At 41.8% G+C, this 18,269-nt stretch overlaps 1 protein-coding gene across 2 annotated transcripts in view; it reads right to left on the bottom strand.

Annotated features, from left to right (window-relative positions):
* LOC139160193 (TNF receptor-associated factor 1-like) overlaps positions 1-3,627 on the bottom strand; it is a 635,213-nt gene extending 631,586 nt beyond the window's left edge. For both annotated transcript variants that reach the window (XR_011557898.1, XM_070737819.1), the window contains exon 1: positions 3,353-3,627. The gene's annotated coding sequence lies outside the window, so the exon portion shown is untranslated. The remainder of the gene's footprint in view (positions 1-3,352) is intronic.
* Positions 3,628-18,269: the final 14,642 nt, after the last annotated feature.

The raw sequence follows: 18,269 nt of genomic DNA, 5'->3' as shown, positions 1-18,269 counted from the left end.
AAAAGGGGGGAGAAGTTGGTAATTATCCCCACGCCTGGCGACAAAGGTGGGTCTTCAGCATTTTACGGAAGGCGAGGAGGGTGTGGGCTATTCGAATCTCTGGAGGGAGTTGATTCCAGAGGGCCGGGGCCACCACAGAGAAGGCTCTTCCCCTGGGTCCTGCCAGCCGACATTGTTTGGTTGACGGGACCCGGAGAAGGTCAACTCTGTGGGACCTAACCGGTCGCTGGGATTCGTGCGGCAGAAGGCGGTCTCAGAGATATTCTTTTATTACAGATTGTCCTTGACTTATCACCTTTCCTTTCATGACTGAAGTCACAACGGCACTGAAAAAAAGTCATTTTTCACACCTGTGACTGTTGTAAGAGCCCTCTGGTCATGTGGTTAAAATTCAGATTCTTGGCAACTGATTCATACTTATGACCGCTACTGTATCCCAAAGTCATCTGATACCAAGGGTGGGTTTATTTGGGTTTTATCTACCAAGTAATATTTCAGTTTTGTAATTCTAAGCTTCGAAAATAATAATAATAATAATAATAATAATAATAATAATAATAATAATAATAATTTATTGGATTTGTATGCCGCCCCTCTCCACAGACTCCGGGCAGCTAACAACAATAATAAACACAACATGTACAATCCAATAATAAAAAAAACCAACTAAAAACCCCTATTATAAAACCAAACATACACACAAACATACCATGCATGACTTGTAATGGCCTAGGGGGAAGAGCTATCTCAACTCCCCCATGCCTGGCGGTATAAATGAGTCTTGAGTAGTTTACGAAAGACAGGGAGGGTGGGGGCAGTTCTAATCTCCGGGGGGGAGTTGGTTCCAGAGGGCCGGGGCTGCCACAGAGAAGGCTCTTCCCCTGGGGCCCCCCAAATGACATGCTTCTTTTTGCTTGACAGGAGAACCAGTTCCTATCTTTTAGCCCAAGGCGTCATTGAACTCCACCAGTCTGGGTAATTTGCACCATACAGTATGCTGATGAATCCAGGTAAGGGCGTTAATTCAGTCAAGCATAGTTAAATGCACCATTGGTTAAATATTGTTCAGGGATAGTCAATCAGTAAATAATCTATTTGGAGAACATGAGCTAAATTATTCAGTATGAGGCTTAGAGCCTCTATTTTTATTCTTTTATTTTAAATCAGAAAAAGAGGAAAATCATTGTTTCTCAGCCTTGGCAACTTTCAGATATGTGGATTTCAGCTCCCAGAATTCCCCAGCAAATATGTTATGTTATGTTATGTTGTGTTATGTTGTGTTGTGTTGTGCTGTGCTATGTTACATGTCATATCATGTTATGTTATACTATGTTTCATGTTATATGTTAAGTTATGTCATGTTATGTCATGTCATGTTATGTTACGTGCTATGTCCAAAGATACTTCACCAGAAGAGCCCTTCACTCCTCCACTCGAAACAGAATACCATACGAGACTAGACTTTCAATCCTGGGGCTAAAAAGCTTAGAACTAAGATGCCTTAAACAAGATCTAAGTATTGCCCACAAGATCATATGCTGCAACGTCCTGCCTGTCGGCGACTACTTCAGCTTCAACCACAACAACACAAGAGCACACAACAGATTTAAACTTAATATTAACTGCTCCAAACTTGACTGTAAAAAATATGACTTCAGTAACCAAGTTGTCGAAGCATGGAACTCATTACTGGACTCCATAGTGTCATCCCCAAACCCCCAACACTTTACCCTTAGATTATCTACGGTTGACCTATCCAGATTCCTAAGAGGTCAGTAAGGGGCGAGTACAAGTGCACTAGAGTGCCTTCCGTCCCCTGTCCTTTTGCTCTCCTATATCTCCTATACCTTTCTTCTATTCTTATATCTCCTCTTCTATTCTTTCATTGATATGTTCTATTACTATATCTTCTTTTCTATTATTTCATAGATATATTTTACTATGAGTATCTCCTCTATAACCTTCATCATGTATTTTACTATGTGTATATAGATATATACCCACTAAAACCCTCATTGTGTATTGGACAAAATAAATAAATAAAATAAATAAATAAATGTTATGCTATGCTACATGTTATGCTATGTTATGTTACGTTACATGTTGTTAGGTTATGTCATAGCTATGCTATGTTTGTTGTGTTGTATTACATTACATTATTACTTTATTAAAAGCTCATAACATGCTACTTTTATTATAGAGCTATTGTAACAGATTTTTTAAAAACTCTGAATACACTTTACTCTTCCCTCCTTTTATCTTCACAAGAATTAGGAAGAGTGTATCTTTCTCAGGATACAGTTCTGTACTAGACTCTGATTTATCTAACTTGATTGTGGCTCTTCCTCCTATATCTTAAGGCTATTCCTTGTAACTATTATTATTATTATTATTATTATTATTATTATTATTATTATTATTATTATTATTATAATATTATTATTATTATTATTATTATTATTATTATTATTATTATTATATTATATTATTATTATTATTATTATTATTATTATTATTATTATTATTATTATTATTATTATTATTATTATTATGCAGCTGCGAGAGCAATCATGGGCTTTCCCAAATATGCCCATGTTACACCAACACTCCGCAGTCTGCATTGGTTGCCGATCAGTTTCCGGTCACAATTCAAAGTGTTGGTTATGACCTATAAAGCCCTATATGGCACCAGACCAGATTACATCAGAGACCGTCTTCTCCGGGTCCCGTCAACCAAACAATGTCGCTTGGCGGGACCCAGAGGAAGAGCCTTCTCTGTGGCGGCCCCGGCCCTTTGGAACCAACTCCCCCCAGAGATTAGAATTGCCCCCACCCTCCTTGCCTTTCGAAAGCTGCTTAAAACCCACCTCTGCCACCAGGCATGGGGGAACTGAAATACACTTCCCCCTAGGCCTTTACAATTTTATGCATGGTATGTCTGTATGTATGATTGGTTTTTATATAATGGGTTTTTAACTGTTTTTAGTATTGGATTTTGTTATATACTGTTTTATTGCTGTTGTTAGCCGCCCCGAGTCTGTGGAGAGGGGCGGCATACAAATCCAATAAATAAATAAATAAATAAATAAATAAATAAATAAATAAATAATAATAATAATAATTATTATTATTATTATTATTATTATTATTATTATTTAGACTTGTATGCGTTGTTGATTACAGTAAAGTCCATAAGGTATACAATGAAGTAGAACAAATACAATTACCCCTGTGAACAAAGAGTATTGAAATGTTTTGCTTTCCGCATTCAATAATGACCAGCTCTGGGGACCTATCCGGCCTATATAACTTGGATAGCCATTTGCTTGCTAGTTATTACTTGATTGATTACCTGCCAGCAAATCATTGTTGGTTCTTGGCAACCGAATACATTTTCTTCACTAGCAGCTGTGCAATATATGAGCCTTGAAAGGCTATAAATGGCTAATTTTTGCATATTAATTTCCACATATTCCCTCCAGCGACCAGAATCATGCAAGACATGGTGTTTGAAGTGACATTCTTTTTAAATAAAATAAAATAAAATAAAATCTGGACTTTGAAGAAGTGAGATAGGAAAATCCTCGATGGCTTTGAACTTTGTGTTGGAGAAGACTCCTGAGAATACTGCAGACAACCCAGAAAACAAAATGATGGATCATCAAACAAATCAACCCAGTGTTCTCCCTCAAGACACAAATTATCCTACTTCAGACACATTATGCATAGATCAGCTCTCTGGAGAAGGCACTGATGCTGTGGAAGATGGAAGGACAGAGAAGAAAAGGACAACCACAGCAAGATAGATGGCCTCAGCTACAGTGAGCATTGGAAGATCTAAAACACCAGGGTAGATAATTATGGAGAAAATCTATCTATGTGGTTGATAAAAATCAACACTTAATTGATGGCGCATAATCCGTCAGAAACCTGTCAGCTGCAGTCTAGGTGGGTTTTTTCCTCCCTGGTCAATAGGTACTCTTATTTAATTTCTCTTTATTCCCTTACTTGCTCGCTTCTTGCCAATTTCCTACTAACTTCTCTGGTAAGTCTTGACTCTGGATAGAAGTGTGATTCTATTTATTTGAACAAATTTTCATGACATATAGTATCATAGAAACATAGAAGATTGATGGCAGGAAAAGACCTCATGGTCCATCCAGTGTGCTCTTATACTATTTCCTGTACACGCAGTCCTAAATGGTTCTACAAAGTATCTGTCAGGCCAAAGCCATCGTTGACTTGAAGACTTTGGCTTGCCACCACTCTTTCTTTCTTTCTTTCTTTCTTTCTTTCTTTCTTTCTTTCTTTCTTTCTTTCTTTCTTTCTTTCTTTCATAGAAACATAGAAACATAGAAGTCTGACGGCAGAAAAAGACCTCATGGTCCATCTAGTTTGCCCTTATACTATTTTCTGTATTTTATCTTAGGATGGATATATGTTTATCCCAGGCATGTTTAAATTCAGTTACTGTGGATTTATCTACCACGTCTGCTGGAAGTTTGTTCCAAGGATCTACTACTCTTTCAGTAAAATAATATTTTCTCATGTTACTTTTGATCTTTCCCCCAACTAACCTCAGATTGTGTCCCCTTGTTCTTGTGTTCTCTTTCTTTCTTTCTTTCTTTCTTTCTTTCTTTCTTTCTTTCTTTCTTTCTTTCTTTCTTTCTTTCTTTCTGTTCTGTTCTGTTCTGTTCTGTTCTGTCGGGCTCTCTGAGAAGAGCCTCCTGAACAAACTTCCAGAAGACGTGGTAGATAAATCCACAGTAACGGAATTTAAACATGCCTGGGATAAACATATATCCATTGTAAGATAAAATACAGGAAATAGTATAAGGGCAGACTAGATGGACCATGAGGTCTTTTTCTGCTGTCAGTCTTCTATGTTTCTATGTTTCTATTTCCAGTTTAGTCATATAAAATTAGTAGCAGGAATTTCAAATTTAGATATCTGTCTTGGTTCAAGCCAGTTGCATTAATATGGAGAATAAAGATGACTAACTAAAAGTTTTATATTAAGAATATAAGAGAGTATAATAAAGTGTAATAAGAAATGAAAAGATAGTAGTTTTAGCTTGTACACCGGAGGGTCAAAATTGTATTCAAATAATATCTAAGTAAATTTCTTGTTAATCTTAGTAAGTTAAAGTATGGCAAGGTCTGCATTCCAATTCTTAGAAATCAAAATGGCAATATTCAATTCTATATCAATAGATCATAAATATCATTTACATCGTTAAAATTCTAGGTATGGATGTTCAAGTAAATTAAAGACAAAGTAACTAAGTAGTTAATAGATAGTAAATAATAATTATCAATTAATTAATAACAGTTAATAACAATTAATTAGCAAGTCTTAGCATATAAATCAATATAAGTAAATCAGCATATATGTATATAAGTCAATACATAAGTAATTAGTTTAAATATAGGTTAATAAGATAAATCTGACTTGGTGGTTCAATTAATTCATAAATTCAATAAACCTCTAATAATAATAGCATTAATAACAGTATAAAAATATCAAAAATCAATTGAAAGGTTATTCTCAGTGTTGCAGCAAATCGCATGTGAAATATTCAAGAGGAGAGAAAAAGGAACAATGGCAAAAAGCTAGATTATTCAGGAAGAAGAAGAAAGCAATAAGAAGCAAATAGCATCAGGAAGGAATGATATAAAGGGAACAATTATTACATGGAGAGAGAGATTAGTTACTAGAGAGAAGGAGCAAAGGAGGGAAAGGGGGAAAAAAGATAAAACCTTCTATAAATCAGAGTATAAATGTAGTCCAACGTAGATCTTAAACAGCAGCTTATCTCTTCTCTCTTCTTTTTCGTCTCCCCTTCTTTTTCTTTTTCTCTTTCTTCCCCCTTTGGCTTATGCAATAGTGTTGAGTCACAGTTCAATCTCTGTCAATAAGAGATCAGGGTTGTATATTCAATAAGGAATCAAAGTTCAAGTCTTTTTAACAGCAGCGACAACAGTACAGAGTCAATACAAAGTCAGAAAAAAAGAAGGGAGGGGGAAAAATTGGCCAAAGGGAATGGGAAAGTAAAAAAGGAGTGTATTGGAACCTCCGATTTTGCAGCTTGTCACTGACTCGATCCGTTCTAATCCACTCAAATCTAAAACCCCATTTATCTTAAACACAATCATACACATGGGGCGAGTACAAGTGCACTAGAATGCCTTCCATCCCCTGTCCTATTGCTCTCCTATATCTCCTATACCTTTCTTCTATTCCTATATCTCTTCTTCTATTCTTTCATTGATATGTTCTATTTCTATAACTTCTCTTCTATTCCTTCTTAGATATATTTTACTATGAGTACCTCCTCTATAACCTTCATCATGTATTTTACTATGCGTATACCCACTAAAACCCTCATTGTGTATTGGACAAAATCAATCAATAAACAATAAACATTCATCCAACTGGGGCTGGTCACTCATAACATAGGCTGGAGTTAGCTCGCAACACTCATGGCCCTCCATGCCCGCCGGCTTTAGAATGCTTTATGCTTTAGAATGTATTCCTGCTGTGGGAACTTGGGAGGGGTTGTTGCATGAGGGATGTAGATTCTCAAGGTCATCCTTTGTTCAGTACATGCCCGGAAGCTGATGGGAGTAACGGACACGTTGGCAGAAGACGACTGGTCAACGTGATGAACTTGTGGGTGTGGGAGGAAAGGGAATGAGCTTCAAACTGGGTAGAGAAACCCTTCTAGCTTTAGATTTGGGTTTCTCACAGATATGCCAACATGGCTCTGTTAATAAATTGGAACTTTAAGGAAATTATTTATTTATTTATTTGTTTGTTTGGCTTCTATGCCGCCCAATCCTGAAGGACTCAGGGTGGCTTACAACAAAATATAAAAATACAGTTAAAAATAAAAACAAGTCCAATGTAAAATTTAAAAATAACCCCAGTAAAATCTCACAACTCAGCAATCCAATCAACGCAACACACCATTCAATACGATTTGGCCGTGAAAGATGTAAATTCATGGCCCTCAGGCTTGCCAGCAAAGCCAGATCTTCGTAGCCTTTCAGAAGGCCAATAGTGTGGGAGAAGTACAGCATCGGGAGTTCCATAGAGTTGGGGCAGCTACAGAGAAGGCCCTCTCTCCCGGCCCCACCAACCTGCGCTGCTTAGTCAGTGGGACCTGGAGAAGGCCAATCCTGTGTGATCTTATTGGTTTCTGGGAGATACATGGCAGGAGACGGAATGCTGCCCCTCGGACTCTGATTTAATTTTGGATGCTATTTGGAACCCTGACGATATCATTATCAAATATGTTAATAAAATCTAACCCTCTAGACCAGTGTTTCCCAACCTTTTTTGAGCCGCGGCACATTATTCATATTTTCAAAATCCCGGGGAACACTGAAAGGGGGGGCGGGGCGGGGGGGAGGGCTAAAGAAAAGTTTGGACAAAAAAACCCTCTCTCTTCCTCCCTTTCGCTCTATTTCTCCCTCTTTCTCTTTTCCTTCCTTCCCTTCTTTCTCTCTCTCCATCCCTCTTTCTTTCTTCCTCTCTTTTTTGCTCTCTTTCTCTCTCCCTCCTTCCCTTCCTCTATGTCTTTCTCTCTCCTTTGCTCTCTCTCTCTCTGTCTCTCTTGCTATCTCTTTCTTGCTTTTCTCTCTCTCTTGCTCTCTCTCTCTCTTTCACTGTCTTGCTATATGTCTCTTTCTTTCTCTTTGCCTCTCTTGCTATCTCTCTTTCTTTCTCTTTCTCTCTTTCTCTCTCTCTGTCTCTCTTGCTATGTCTCTCTTTCTTTCTCTTTCTCTCTCTCTCTGTGCCTCTCTTGCTAAGTCTCTCTTTTTCTCTTGCTATGTCTCTCTTTCTTTTTCTCTCTCTCTGCCTCTCTTGCTATGTCTCTCTTTCTCTGCCTCTCTTTCTTTCTCTGTCTCTCTCTCTCTGCCTCTCTTGCTATGTCTCTCTTTCTCTCTGTCTCTTTCTCTGCCTCTCTTTCTTGCTCTGTCTCTTTCTCTGCCTCTCTTGCTATGTCTCTCTTTCTCTTTCTCTCTCTCTCTGCCTCTCTTGCTATGTCTCTCTTTCTCTCTCTCTTTCTCTCTGTCTCTTTCTCTGCCTCTCTTTCTTGCTCTGTCTCTTTCTCTGCCTCTCTTGCTATGTCTCTCTTTCTCTCTCTCTCTGCCTCTCTTATATGTCTCTCTTTCTTTCTCTCTCTCTCTCTCAGCTGACTGCAAGCGGGAGCCCTGACGGCGGCAGCTGGACGTGCTGCTGGACACCGTATATGCCAGGCCCGCAGCGCCAGCATGTACGACGTCTAGCAGCACGTCCAACCACCACCGTCAGGGCTCCCGCTTGCAGTCAGCTGAGAGAGAGAGAGAGAGCGCTCCCTCTCGCCGCCGCCATCTCCCCACGACTGCCTGCGGCCACTGCGGCCGCCCCCGCCCCCCGCTCCCATCGCCAGTGCCCTCCCGCCGGGCCACAAAGGAAACTTGCCGTCGACGCAGGAGAAGCTCCAGCTGGGCGGGGCGCTGCCGGTACTTCCGTCTTGGGGCTCCCGCTCGCAGCTGTCAACCGGCTCCTGCTCGATGCCGCGGTTTTCGGCGCTCTCCTGCTGGGTCCCAAAGAAGGAAGGCGGGGAAAAGGCGCGAAGAATAGAGCTCTCCTTCTTCCTGCCTTCCTTCTTTGGCGCCCAGCAGGAGAGCGCCGAAAACCGCGGCATCGAGCAGGAGGCGGGGGACAGCTGCGAGCGGGAGCCCCAGGACGGAAGTACCGGCAGCGCCCCGCCCAGCTGCAGCTTGGCGGCACACCTGGCCATGTCTCGCGGCACACCAGTGTGCCGTGGCATACCGGTTGGGAAACGCTGCTCTAGACCAGGGGTATCAAGCCCAATTTCATCTTGGGCCGCATCAGGGTTGTGTTTGACCTCGAGGTGGGGGGAGGGCTGGGGGGCATGGCTAGCTTGACGTCACTCATGTTGCTTTTGGCCACGACAGCCTCCTGCAGCCCTCTGCCAGTGACAATGGAGCTTGGTGGGGGGAGGCATGTGCTGCCCCTCTCGGGCCCTGAAGCTCCGTTTTCACTGGCAGAGTCACTGCAGGCTGGTCTTTCACCATTTCCAGGGCAAATCTAAGCAACCCACAGGCCAGATCCGGCCTGCAGGCACTTGAATTTGACACTCCTACTCTAGTCAAATCCTACATAGCCACTAAGGAGCTCTATTGAGTTTTTAAATCTCTAAGAAATACAGAAAGTCCTCAATGTACGACCACTGTGGTGCCCAAAACTTCGGTTACTAAGAGAACGAGAGACAGTTGTGAGGTGAGTTTTGCCCCATTTCACAACCTTTCTTGTCAACGCTGTATTAGTTTTGTTTTTATTAATTTTTTTGTTATTACAAGTAATCTGTCAACGAACCAAATGGCATCTGAGAAATAAATCACATTCCACTCCTGTGGTCTCACACAAGGTTCGATTTATTAACTTCACCATGTTGGATTCGATGCTCCGTCATTCCAACATTGAATTATCTTCATTCCCCCATCCAGGTTAAGGTTCATCTCACATCCCCACACCCACAAGTGCAATCACGTGGACCAATCCGGTGAAGGGATTCACTGGCTTCGTCATTTGTTCAGTTGACCTTGGACTCTGTGTAAGGAATGTGTGGTGGTATCAATCTCTCTCTCTCTCTCTCACCCCTCCTGTTTTCCTATCGCTGCTAACTGTGGCAGGCCCAAAGCCTCTAATTTCACATAATGGCTTAGTCCTTAACTTACAACCACAACTGAGCCCAAAATTTATGTTATTCATTTGTTATGTGAGCTTTGTCCCATTTTACGACATTTCTTGCCACCGTTATTTAGTAAATCAATGCAGGTGTTAAGTAGTAAGATGGTCGTTAAGTGAATCTGGCTTCACCCTTGACTTTGCATGTCGGAAGGTCGCAAAAGGTGATCACATGACCCTAAGACACTACAACCACCATAAATATGAGCCAGCTGCTGAGCATCTGAATTTTGATCACATGACCACGGGCATGCTGCAAGGGTCATGTAAAAAAACCGATAAGTCACTATTGTTCGTACCATTGTAACTTTGGACAGTCATTAAATGAAAAGCTGTAAGTTAAGGATGGCCTGTAATAAAATCTAACTCTCCAATCAAATCGTAGATAGTATACCTAGACCAGTGTTTCCCAACCAGTGTGCAAGACATGGTCAGGTGTGCCGCGAAGAAGGAAGCTCAGCTTCCGGTCTCAGAACTTTTTGCTGAGGATGCAAAGAGCAAAAAGTTGCGAGACCGGAAGCTCAGCTTCCTTCTTCACACCTTCCAAGTGTTCGGGCAGCTGCAGCGCCCTGCCCGGCTGGAGCTTCCCTGGCAGCGGCAGCAGGTGAGCTTTGGGGCCCAGTGGGAGGGCGTTAGCAGCAGTGGCACCGGGCAGTAGCCACGGGGTGGCTGCTGCGAGCGATCGGCAACAGTGTACACCAAGCCACAGCAGCAGTATTGGGCAGTAACCGTGGGGCTGCGGCAGGGCGGTCAACTGTGAGGCAGAGCTCCCGAACGGAGGCACCGATGGCAGCGGCTGGACGTATTGCTAGATGCCGTACATGCTGGCACTGCGGGGCTGGCACTGGCCCGCTGGCTGGGCTGGGGCGGAGGCTCCAGACCCACGCCCATGCCCAGCGCCAGCATGTACGGCATCTAGCAACAAGTCCAGCCGCCACGTTCGGTGCCTCCCTTCCGGAGCTCCATCTCACAGCTGACCGTCCTGCCGCCGCCCCACGGCTACTGCCCAATGCCGCTGCTGCGGCGTGGTGTACGAGAAAGAGAGAGAGAAAGAGAGATAGCAAGACAGAGAAAGAGATAGTGTGAGAGAGAGAGAGAGAGAGAGAGAGAGAAAGTGAGAGAGAGAAAGCAAGAAAGAGAGAAAGAGAAATGGTTCAAGAGTATACACACACACACACAAGGGGAGGGAGAGGCAGGGATGGGAAAAGAGAGGAGAGTGTCTTAGAGTGTTATTTTGTGTCATTTTGGTTGGTAGTGTGCCCCAGGATTTTGTAAATGTAAAAAATGTGCCGCGGCTAAAAAAAGGTTGAAAATCACTGACCTAGACAACAATGCAGGGGTGAAATCCAGCAGGTTTATTCTATTTGTTAGATTCTGTTAGGTTCTGACAGGTTCTGGAGAACCAGTAGCGGAAATTTTGAGTAGTTTGGAGAACTGGCATATGCCACCTCTGGTTGACCCAAGAGTGAGGTGTGGAAATGGAGATTTTGCAATATCCTTCCCCTGCCACAGAACTGGTAGGGAAATTTTTGGAATTTCACCCTCGCAACAATGCAACATTGAGAAAGGCCTGGATAAAACTAGAAAAGTAGGTAAATTTCAAATGGGAGGCAAGTTTCTTATTGCAGTAAAACCTTCTGAAATATTGTAAAATAAGGTTATTTAGATTTAATAGCCATGCCCCTTTAGAAGCAATAATACACCCAAAGTCCATAAAAAGACATGAAAATAATAAGATACAAGGACTTATTAAATGATCAAATGAAATTAAAATCTAGGATTGAACTACAAGAGGAAGGGACAATAATTGATTGGTGGCATTACGCACAGATTCGATCTAGATATCAGAAAGATAGCAGGCTCTACATTTTTAATAAAAATAAAAATTTATTAAGTAATTTAATTACTATTAATCAAACTAAAACAATAGGGAAAACTTACAAATATTTGATAGCACATAAAAACATAGAGTTGACCTTAAAAGACAATATGATAAGTTGGTGCAGAAATATTGGAAAAGAAATAGATATAGATACATGGGAGAAAGTCTGGATTAATAACTGGAAAATGACAAAATCAGTGTCCCTAAAAGAAAATCAAATTAAAATGTTTTATAGATGGCACCTCCCACCAAATAGGATAGCACAAATGTTTCCCAAAACCACCCCGATGTGTTGGAAATGTAAGAAAGAGACAGGTTCTTATTATCACCAATGGTGGACATGTAGTAAAGCCAGAATATATTGGAAGATGATAGAGAAAATAATAAAAGAAATAGTAAAGCAAGATGTAGAAATTACCCCGGAATTCTATTTATTAGGAATTACAAACCAGAATTATAAGAAAGAAATTTTATATTTAATTACTGTATACATATTTTAACTGCAGCTAGGATTATATATGCGCAAAATTGGAAAGGGGAGAATATCCCCAAAGAAGAAGAAGTTATTACAAAAATATTAGACTGCGCTGAGATGGATATGATGACAAGACGCTTAAATGATCAAGAAGATACGAAATTTTATGAAACGTGGAACAAAGTTTATATATGGATAAATAAGAAAAAACAATAGAAAATTAAGATATAAATGTGTAATTGTTTTGTTAAGGATAAGATTTTTTTTATGTTATTGTAGTGTTAGATAAATTAAGTTTGGTTTAGCAATACAGTAGAATTAGGTTATATATTAAGAATTATTACGAGAAGAATTCTTTTTTAAATGAAAAGTTTAACAAATGATTTTCTTTAATATTCAATTATATATTCAATTATGTATTCTTTTTTTTTTTTGTATTTGATTTTATACTTTCAGGATAAGCGGGGAATGTACTGTACAAAAATACTAGGACATTGAGAAAAATACCAAATGGAAGCTACTCATAATCAGTAAAGATGATTCATCATAAGTTGTCTGTGGGCATTTGTTTGAAAAGCTAGACAGAGGTCCAATGAAATAGGATAGGATTGCAAAGCGCAATAGAGAAGGCATACCAGCAAATTGCCACACGATGGCACTGTGTAGCTAATAGGACATCATATACCTGCCCGGCCAGATGTCTCAAAGGTGCTTTTTCAAGAGGCAAATGGACTTTCTTGGGGTTTTTTGAAGGTGCTTTGCTTCTCATCCAAGATGCTTCATCAGCTCTGATGGGACAATGGGGAATTGAAGGATTTATATTTTTCCTACTGTTCTGTCAGAGCTGCAGTGTTTAAGATCTAAAAATAAACAATCGTCCCACTGGATCTATTCTGAGGCCTGTCTAATCCAGCATTCTCCACCACACAGTAGCCAGTCAAGAGTCTGGAAAGTTCAGAGATATTGTAAGGAGAGTTGCAGCTGTCCTTCGTTTTCACTTTCCAATAATTTAAAGTGTTAAAAAGAAGCAAGGAAGTCAGTACAAGAGGCAGGTGCAGAAAAAGGAAGCAAGTAAAGTACGTGGAAGTCCGGTGTGTCTTACTAGCTTTGATGTCATGCTAGCTATTTGTCAACCAATGGAGTTCCCCACAATTCACACATTCCCAGGCCTTGTCAAATTAAACACACACACGCTCAGTTCTAATTGTGGCAGAACAGAACAGTACAGAACAGTACAGAACAGTACAGAACAGTACAGAACAGTACAGAACAGTACAGAACAGTACAGAACAGTACAGTACAGTACAGCACAGCACAGCATAGCACAGAACAGAACAGAACAGTACAGTACAGTACAGAACAGTACAGTACAGAACAGTACAGAACAGTACAGAACAGTACAGAACAGTACAGAACAGTACAGAACAGTACAGTACAGAATCCTTTATTGGAATTTGTCTCTGATGCATAATATTATTGCAGGTTTGAACAGGACAGGAATTCTTGTGAGTGAGTGAGTGAGTAAGAGAATACTAAGAAATGAAGTTGCAGAATGCTCCATTGAAAAAAAATCAAATGTTTATAATCTAGATTTTTTTCATCTAGGCAGGTGTTTTTTCTAAAATGTGGTCTGAAAATCCCTGGAGTGCCATAAGACCCTCTTAGAGACCTGAAAAGTCTGAACTCCGGTAGTCTTAAATCAAAACTGGTTTATTCATGGCAAGAGAGAATACAAACACTGGAGCAGGTAGAATTGCCGGAATGAGGGCAACGGCTAACCCGTTGCCCTTTTATACTCTTTTTACGCGGGTTTTTTACCAACTGACACACATTTAACTTTCGCGGCTATTTTCTGAATAGCCGCGTCTTAACCAATCGCAGATTTTCTGCGAATATTTTTAAACAAACACAACACCCCTCCCTCTTCGGCTGAGACCATGATTACGTGTTAATCCACGTCACATAGTCCTGCAAGCGGATTGGTGGTTTCACAGATCTCTGGGACCTGCGCAGTTCATTTTGCTGGGAGCTGCTTGCCTGGACGGCTGGCTCCGTTGCTCCGCTAAGGCTAGTCTCTGACGGGCCTGGTTGCGATGATGCATTTTGATCTTCGCCGGCCGCCAGGGGTAACAAGCAGCCATCGCTGGAGTCTCGAGGTGGTTCTGGTAAGTCCTCTATTGGTTTGTCTACAGTAGGTAAAATGTCTGGGTTAGTCTTCATTCTTTTGCGTAGTTGGTCGACATGCCGATGCCAACTGCGCCCATCTGTTAATATTACAACGTATGTTTTTAAACCTGTTTTATCCAATACTGTGCCATCTTTCCATTTATCGTTTGAATCATAGTCTTTGGCATAAATTAAATCCCCGATGTTAAATTGTCTCTCACTTTGTATTTTTATTTCTTTATGGTCATTCTGGTAATTTGGGTGAATTCTGTCTAATTTAGAACGAAGGTTTCTGCCCATTAAAAGTTCTGCCGGGCTTTTGTTTGTTGACGCTGATGGCGTAATATGCTGAATGGTTAAAAATTCATCAATTTGTTGTTGCCAATCTCCTAGTGGTGCTTTGTTTAATGCTTCCTTTGTGGTTCTAACCATTCGTTCTGCTTGCCCATTAGCTTGGGCAAAATGAGGTGGAGTGAGCACATGTTTTATGCCCTGATCTGCAAGAAATAGTTCCATTTGACGGGCTGTTAACTGAGGCCCGTTGTCAGATACCAAAGTGTCTGGAATACCATGTGTGGCAAACATTTTCCTTAATGCCTTTATAGTTGCACTAGTAGTTGTGGATGCCATGAGTTCAATTTCCAGCCACTTGGAGTATGCATCCACAACCAGTAAAAAGGATTGGCCCCTGATTGGTCCTGCAAAGTCAATATGTATTCTAGACCAGGGCCCTCTTGGTGTTGGCCACTCTGATGGTGTAACTTTTGGTGGGTTGGGTCTTGTTCTCTGGCAGGGAATACAACCACCCACCCATGACTCTATGTCCTTGTCCAATCCTGGCCACCATAAATGACTTCTGGCAATAGTTTTCATTTTGACTATTCCTGGGTGACCTATATGCAATAGCTGCAATGCTTGCTTCTGTAAGGCTTTTGGAATAACAACCCTGTCTCCCCACAATATACAATCTTTTAACACATTTAATTCAAACTGTCTATTCTTAAAAGGTTGAAATTGGTTTGGTTGTTGTTCAATTGGCCATCCCTTTAATATCCATTGTTTAATATATTTCAAAATTGGATCTGCTTGTGTCTGATTGGCTATTTCTGTTGCTGTTAATAACGTTTGTTTACTAGATTCAATTAATAAAACGCTTGAGGCAGGGGCTGGATCATTGACTAATTCTGTTTGGGGGCACCTGCTTAATGCATCAGCATTTCCTATGTCTTTCCCCCCCCTGTGGATTAATGTATAATTGTAAGCGGCTAGAAAAATAGTCCAGCGAGTCATGCGAGGAGAAAGAAAGGCGGGAGTTTGTTTGTTTCCCGCCAAAATGCCTAAAAGCGGTTTATGGTCGGTGATTAACGTAAAGGGTCGACCACAAAGGTAATAATGAAAACGTTTAACTCCAGCGACAAGGGCTAACGCCTCCTTGTCGAGCTGGGAGTAATTCCTTTCAGCTGCCGAAAGAGTTTTAGAATAATAAGCTATTGGGGCTTCTGTGCCGTCCGGAAAGTTATGGCTGAGGACGGCTCCTATGCCGAACGGTGAAGCGTCGCAGGTTAGGGATAAGGGCATAGCTACATTATATTGCACTAGGACACTATTAGAGGAAAGTAAATTTTTTACTGCTTGGAAAGCGGCTTGTTCTTTTGGTCCCCATGTCCAGGCAGAGTCTTTCTTTAGGAGGTTATGAAGCGGTTCTGCCACCGTCGCTTTCTGTTTAAGAAAGACGGAATAAAAGTTAAGGAGTCCTAGGAATGCTTGTAAGTCTGTCTTATCTGAAGGGGTGGGGGCGTTCCTTATGGCATCAACTTTGTCATTTGTGGGGTGAATCCCAAATCGATCTATTGTAAACCCCAGGAATTCAACTTTGGGCACAGCCCAAGAACATTTGTCTGCTTTCAAATGGAGTCCTGTTTCTTTAAATTTGGTTAAAACGCGCCTGATTCTGTCCCATAACTCAGATTTGGATGTGGCAGATATTAATACGTCGTCGAAATATGGAACGACCCCAGGAATATTATTTAAAATGCGTTCCATCAGACCCTGAAAGATACCTGGGGCGGTAGAGACTCCAAACTGGAGCCGGGTGCATTTAAAGGCACCTCTATGAGTTACGATTGTCTGGGCTTCAGAGGTGTCTTGATCTACGGTGAGCTGTTGATATGCCTGTGCCAGGTCCAACTTCGCGAAGATGGACCCATTTCCTAAGGTGTGCAAGAGTTGTTGCACTACTGGGATTGGATAGGCATTATGCTGTAGTGCTTTATTAATCGTGGCTTTATAATCTGCGCAAATTCTAATAGAACCATCCGGCTTAACGGGCGTTACTATAGGAGTTTCCCATTTAGCGTGGTCAGTGGGAACTAAAATGCCCTGAGCTATTAATTTGTCCAATTGTTCATCCACTTTAGGCAAAAGTGGAATGGGGATTCTGCGGGGCTTTAATCGGATGGGCGGAATATTTGGGTCCAAATTAAACGAAATGGGGCTGCCTGTATATTTACCCAGAGCGCTAGAAAAAACTTCGGGAAATTCTTTCAATAAATCATTTGGGTCAAAAGAGTCACATACATTGTTAACCCCTGAAATTTCAATACCTAAAGGTTGTAACCATCGAAGTCCCAGTAATGAGTGTTTAGGACCGTCAACCACTAACAGAGGTAAAAACCCTTGAAATTTTTTAAACGCAATAGGAACATTTAAGCATCCTAACACTGGAATTGAATGGCCCTGAAAATCACTCAAACCCGGTTCCCACGGTTGCAAGTCAGTTTGTTTTACACGAGGTAAATATAATTTAAGTTTTTCCCAAGGCATTATGGAATGTCTGGACCCGGTGTCTAATTCCATTTGGCAGGGGTGGCCGTTGAGGAAAAGAGAAACAAATAGCTTGTTTTCCGCAGCGGGAAAATTGCAGTTTACGGAAGAAGGGGAGTTACCTCGTTGGTTAGAAGAGGGCGAGTTGTCAGCCGGGCGGGAAACGTTGCGCGAAAACGGTGGTCGTCGATTCCTCGGTGAAAAATAGGGTCGTTGGTTTTGTTGAGTTGCTGGAGTTGGGTTGGCGGCGCGGCAGACTTCGGCGATGTGGCCGCGGCGCTGGCAACGGCGGCAGTAGGCGTCCTTGAAATGGCAGCGAAAACGAGGGTGGTTTCCGTTGCAGCCGGCACATCTGTCTGCACGGGAGGCTTCTTTGGCGTCGTGGTCGGAGGCTCTTCGGATTTGGAGACAGGTGTCGTCTGGAGTAGCAGATTCTGAGTGTTTTTCATCAGAAGGGCAGGCGTGCCAAGGTGATTCATCAGGAATGTGATGAACGGTTGAGGTTGCGCGTTTAATTTCGGCAACAGATGTTTCAGATACCTCGGAGGCTTTTGCTGCCTTAAGAATGTCTTGGAGAGAGGCATCCTCATCAACTAAGTATTTCTTCTGGAGCGTGATGTTGGTTAGACCGAAAATAAGGCGGTCCATGAGCTGTTCCTCTGGATCCTTGTATTTGCACTTCGGGAGGAGTGCGCGTAGGCGAGTTATAAAATCGTTGGTGGATTCTCCGTCCGCTTGCCTCATCTGAGCGAATTGATGGCGGTATACGCGGACAGGAGTCGTCGGCTGATAATGGGCGGCAAGTTTTGCTTGTAGAGTTGACCATGCGACGGTTTCCAGGGTGTCTGGGTCAACGAGTGTAGAGGCTAGGCTGTAGACTTCTGTGCCGCAATAAGCGAGGAATATAGCTTTCTTCCTCTCGTCATCGGCGTCATGTAAATTGCTCGCTTTCAAGAAAAATGTAAATTTGGACATATACGAGGTCCAAGCTTCCGTCTCGGGGTTGAATACGGGCGGCGGTGGAGCCATGGCCGAGTTCATGGCTGCGTTAGCGGGAGTTCGACCTCCTCGTCGCCACTGAAAAGTCTGAACTCCGGTAGTCTTAAATCAAAACTGGTTTATTCATGGCAAGAGAGAATACAAACACTGGAGCAGGTAGA

Source organism: Erythrolamprus reginae, chromosome 2, assembly GCF_031021105.1.
Source record: "Erythrolamprus reginae isolate rEryReg1 chromosome 2, rEryReg1.hap1, whole genome shotgun sequence".
NCBI classification, from domain to species: Eukaryota; Metazoa; Chordata; class Lepidosauria; order Squamata; family Dipsadidae; genus Erythrolamprus; species Erythrolamprus reginae.
The sequence above is the reverse complement of the archived record's forward strand: the minus strand, read 5'-3'. Positions and strand labels throughout refer to the sequence as shown.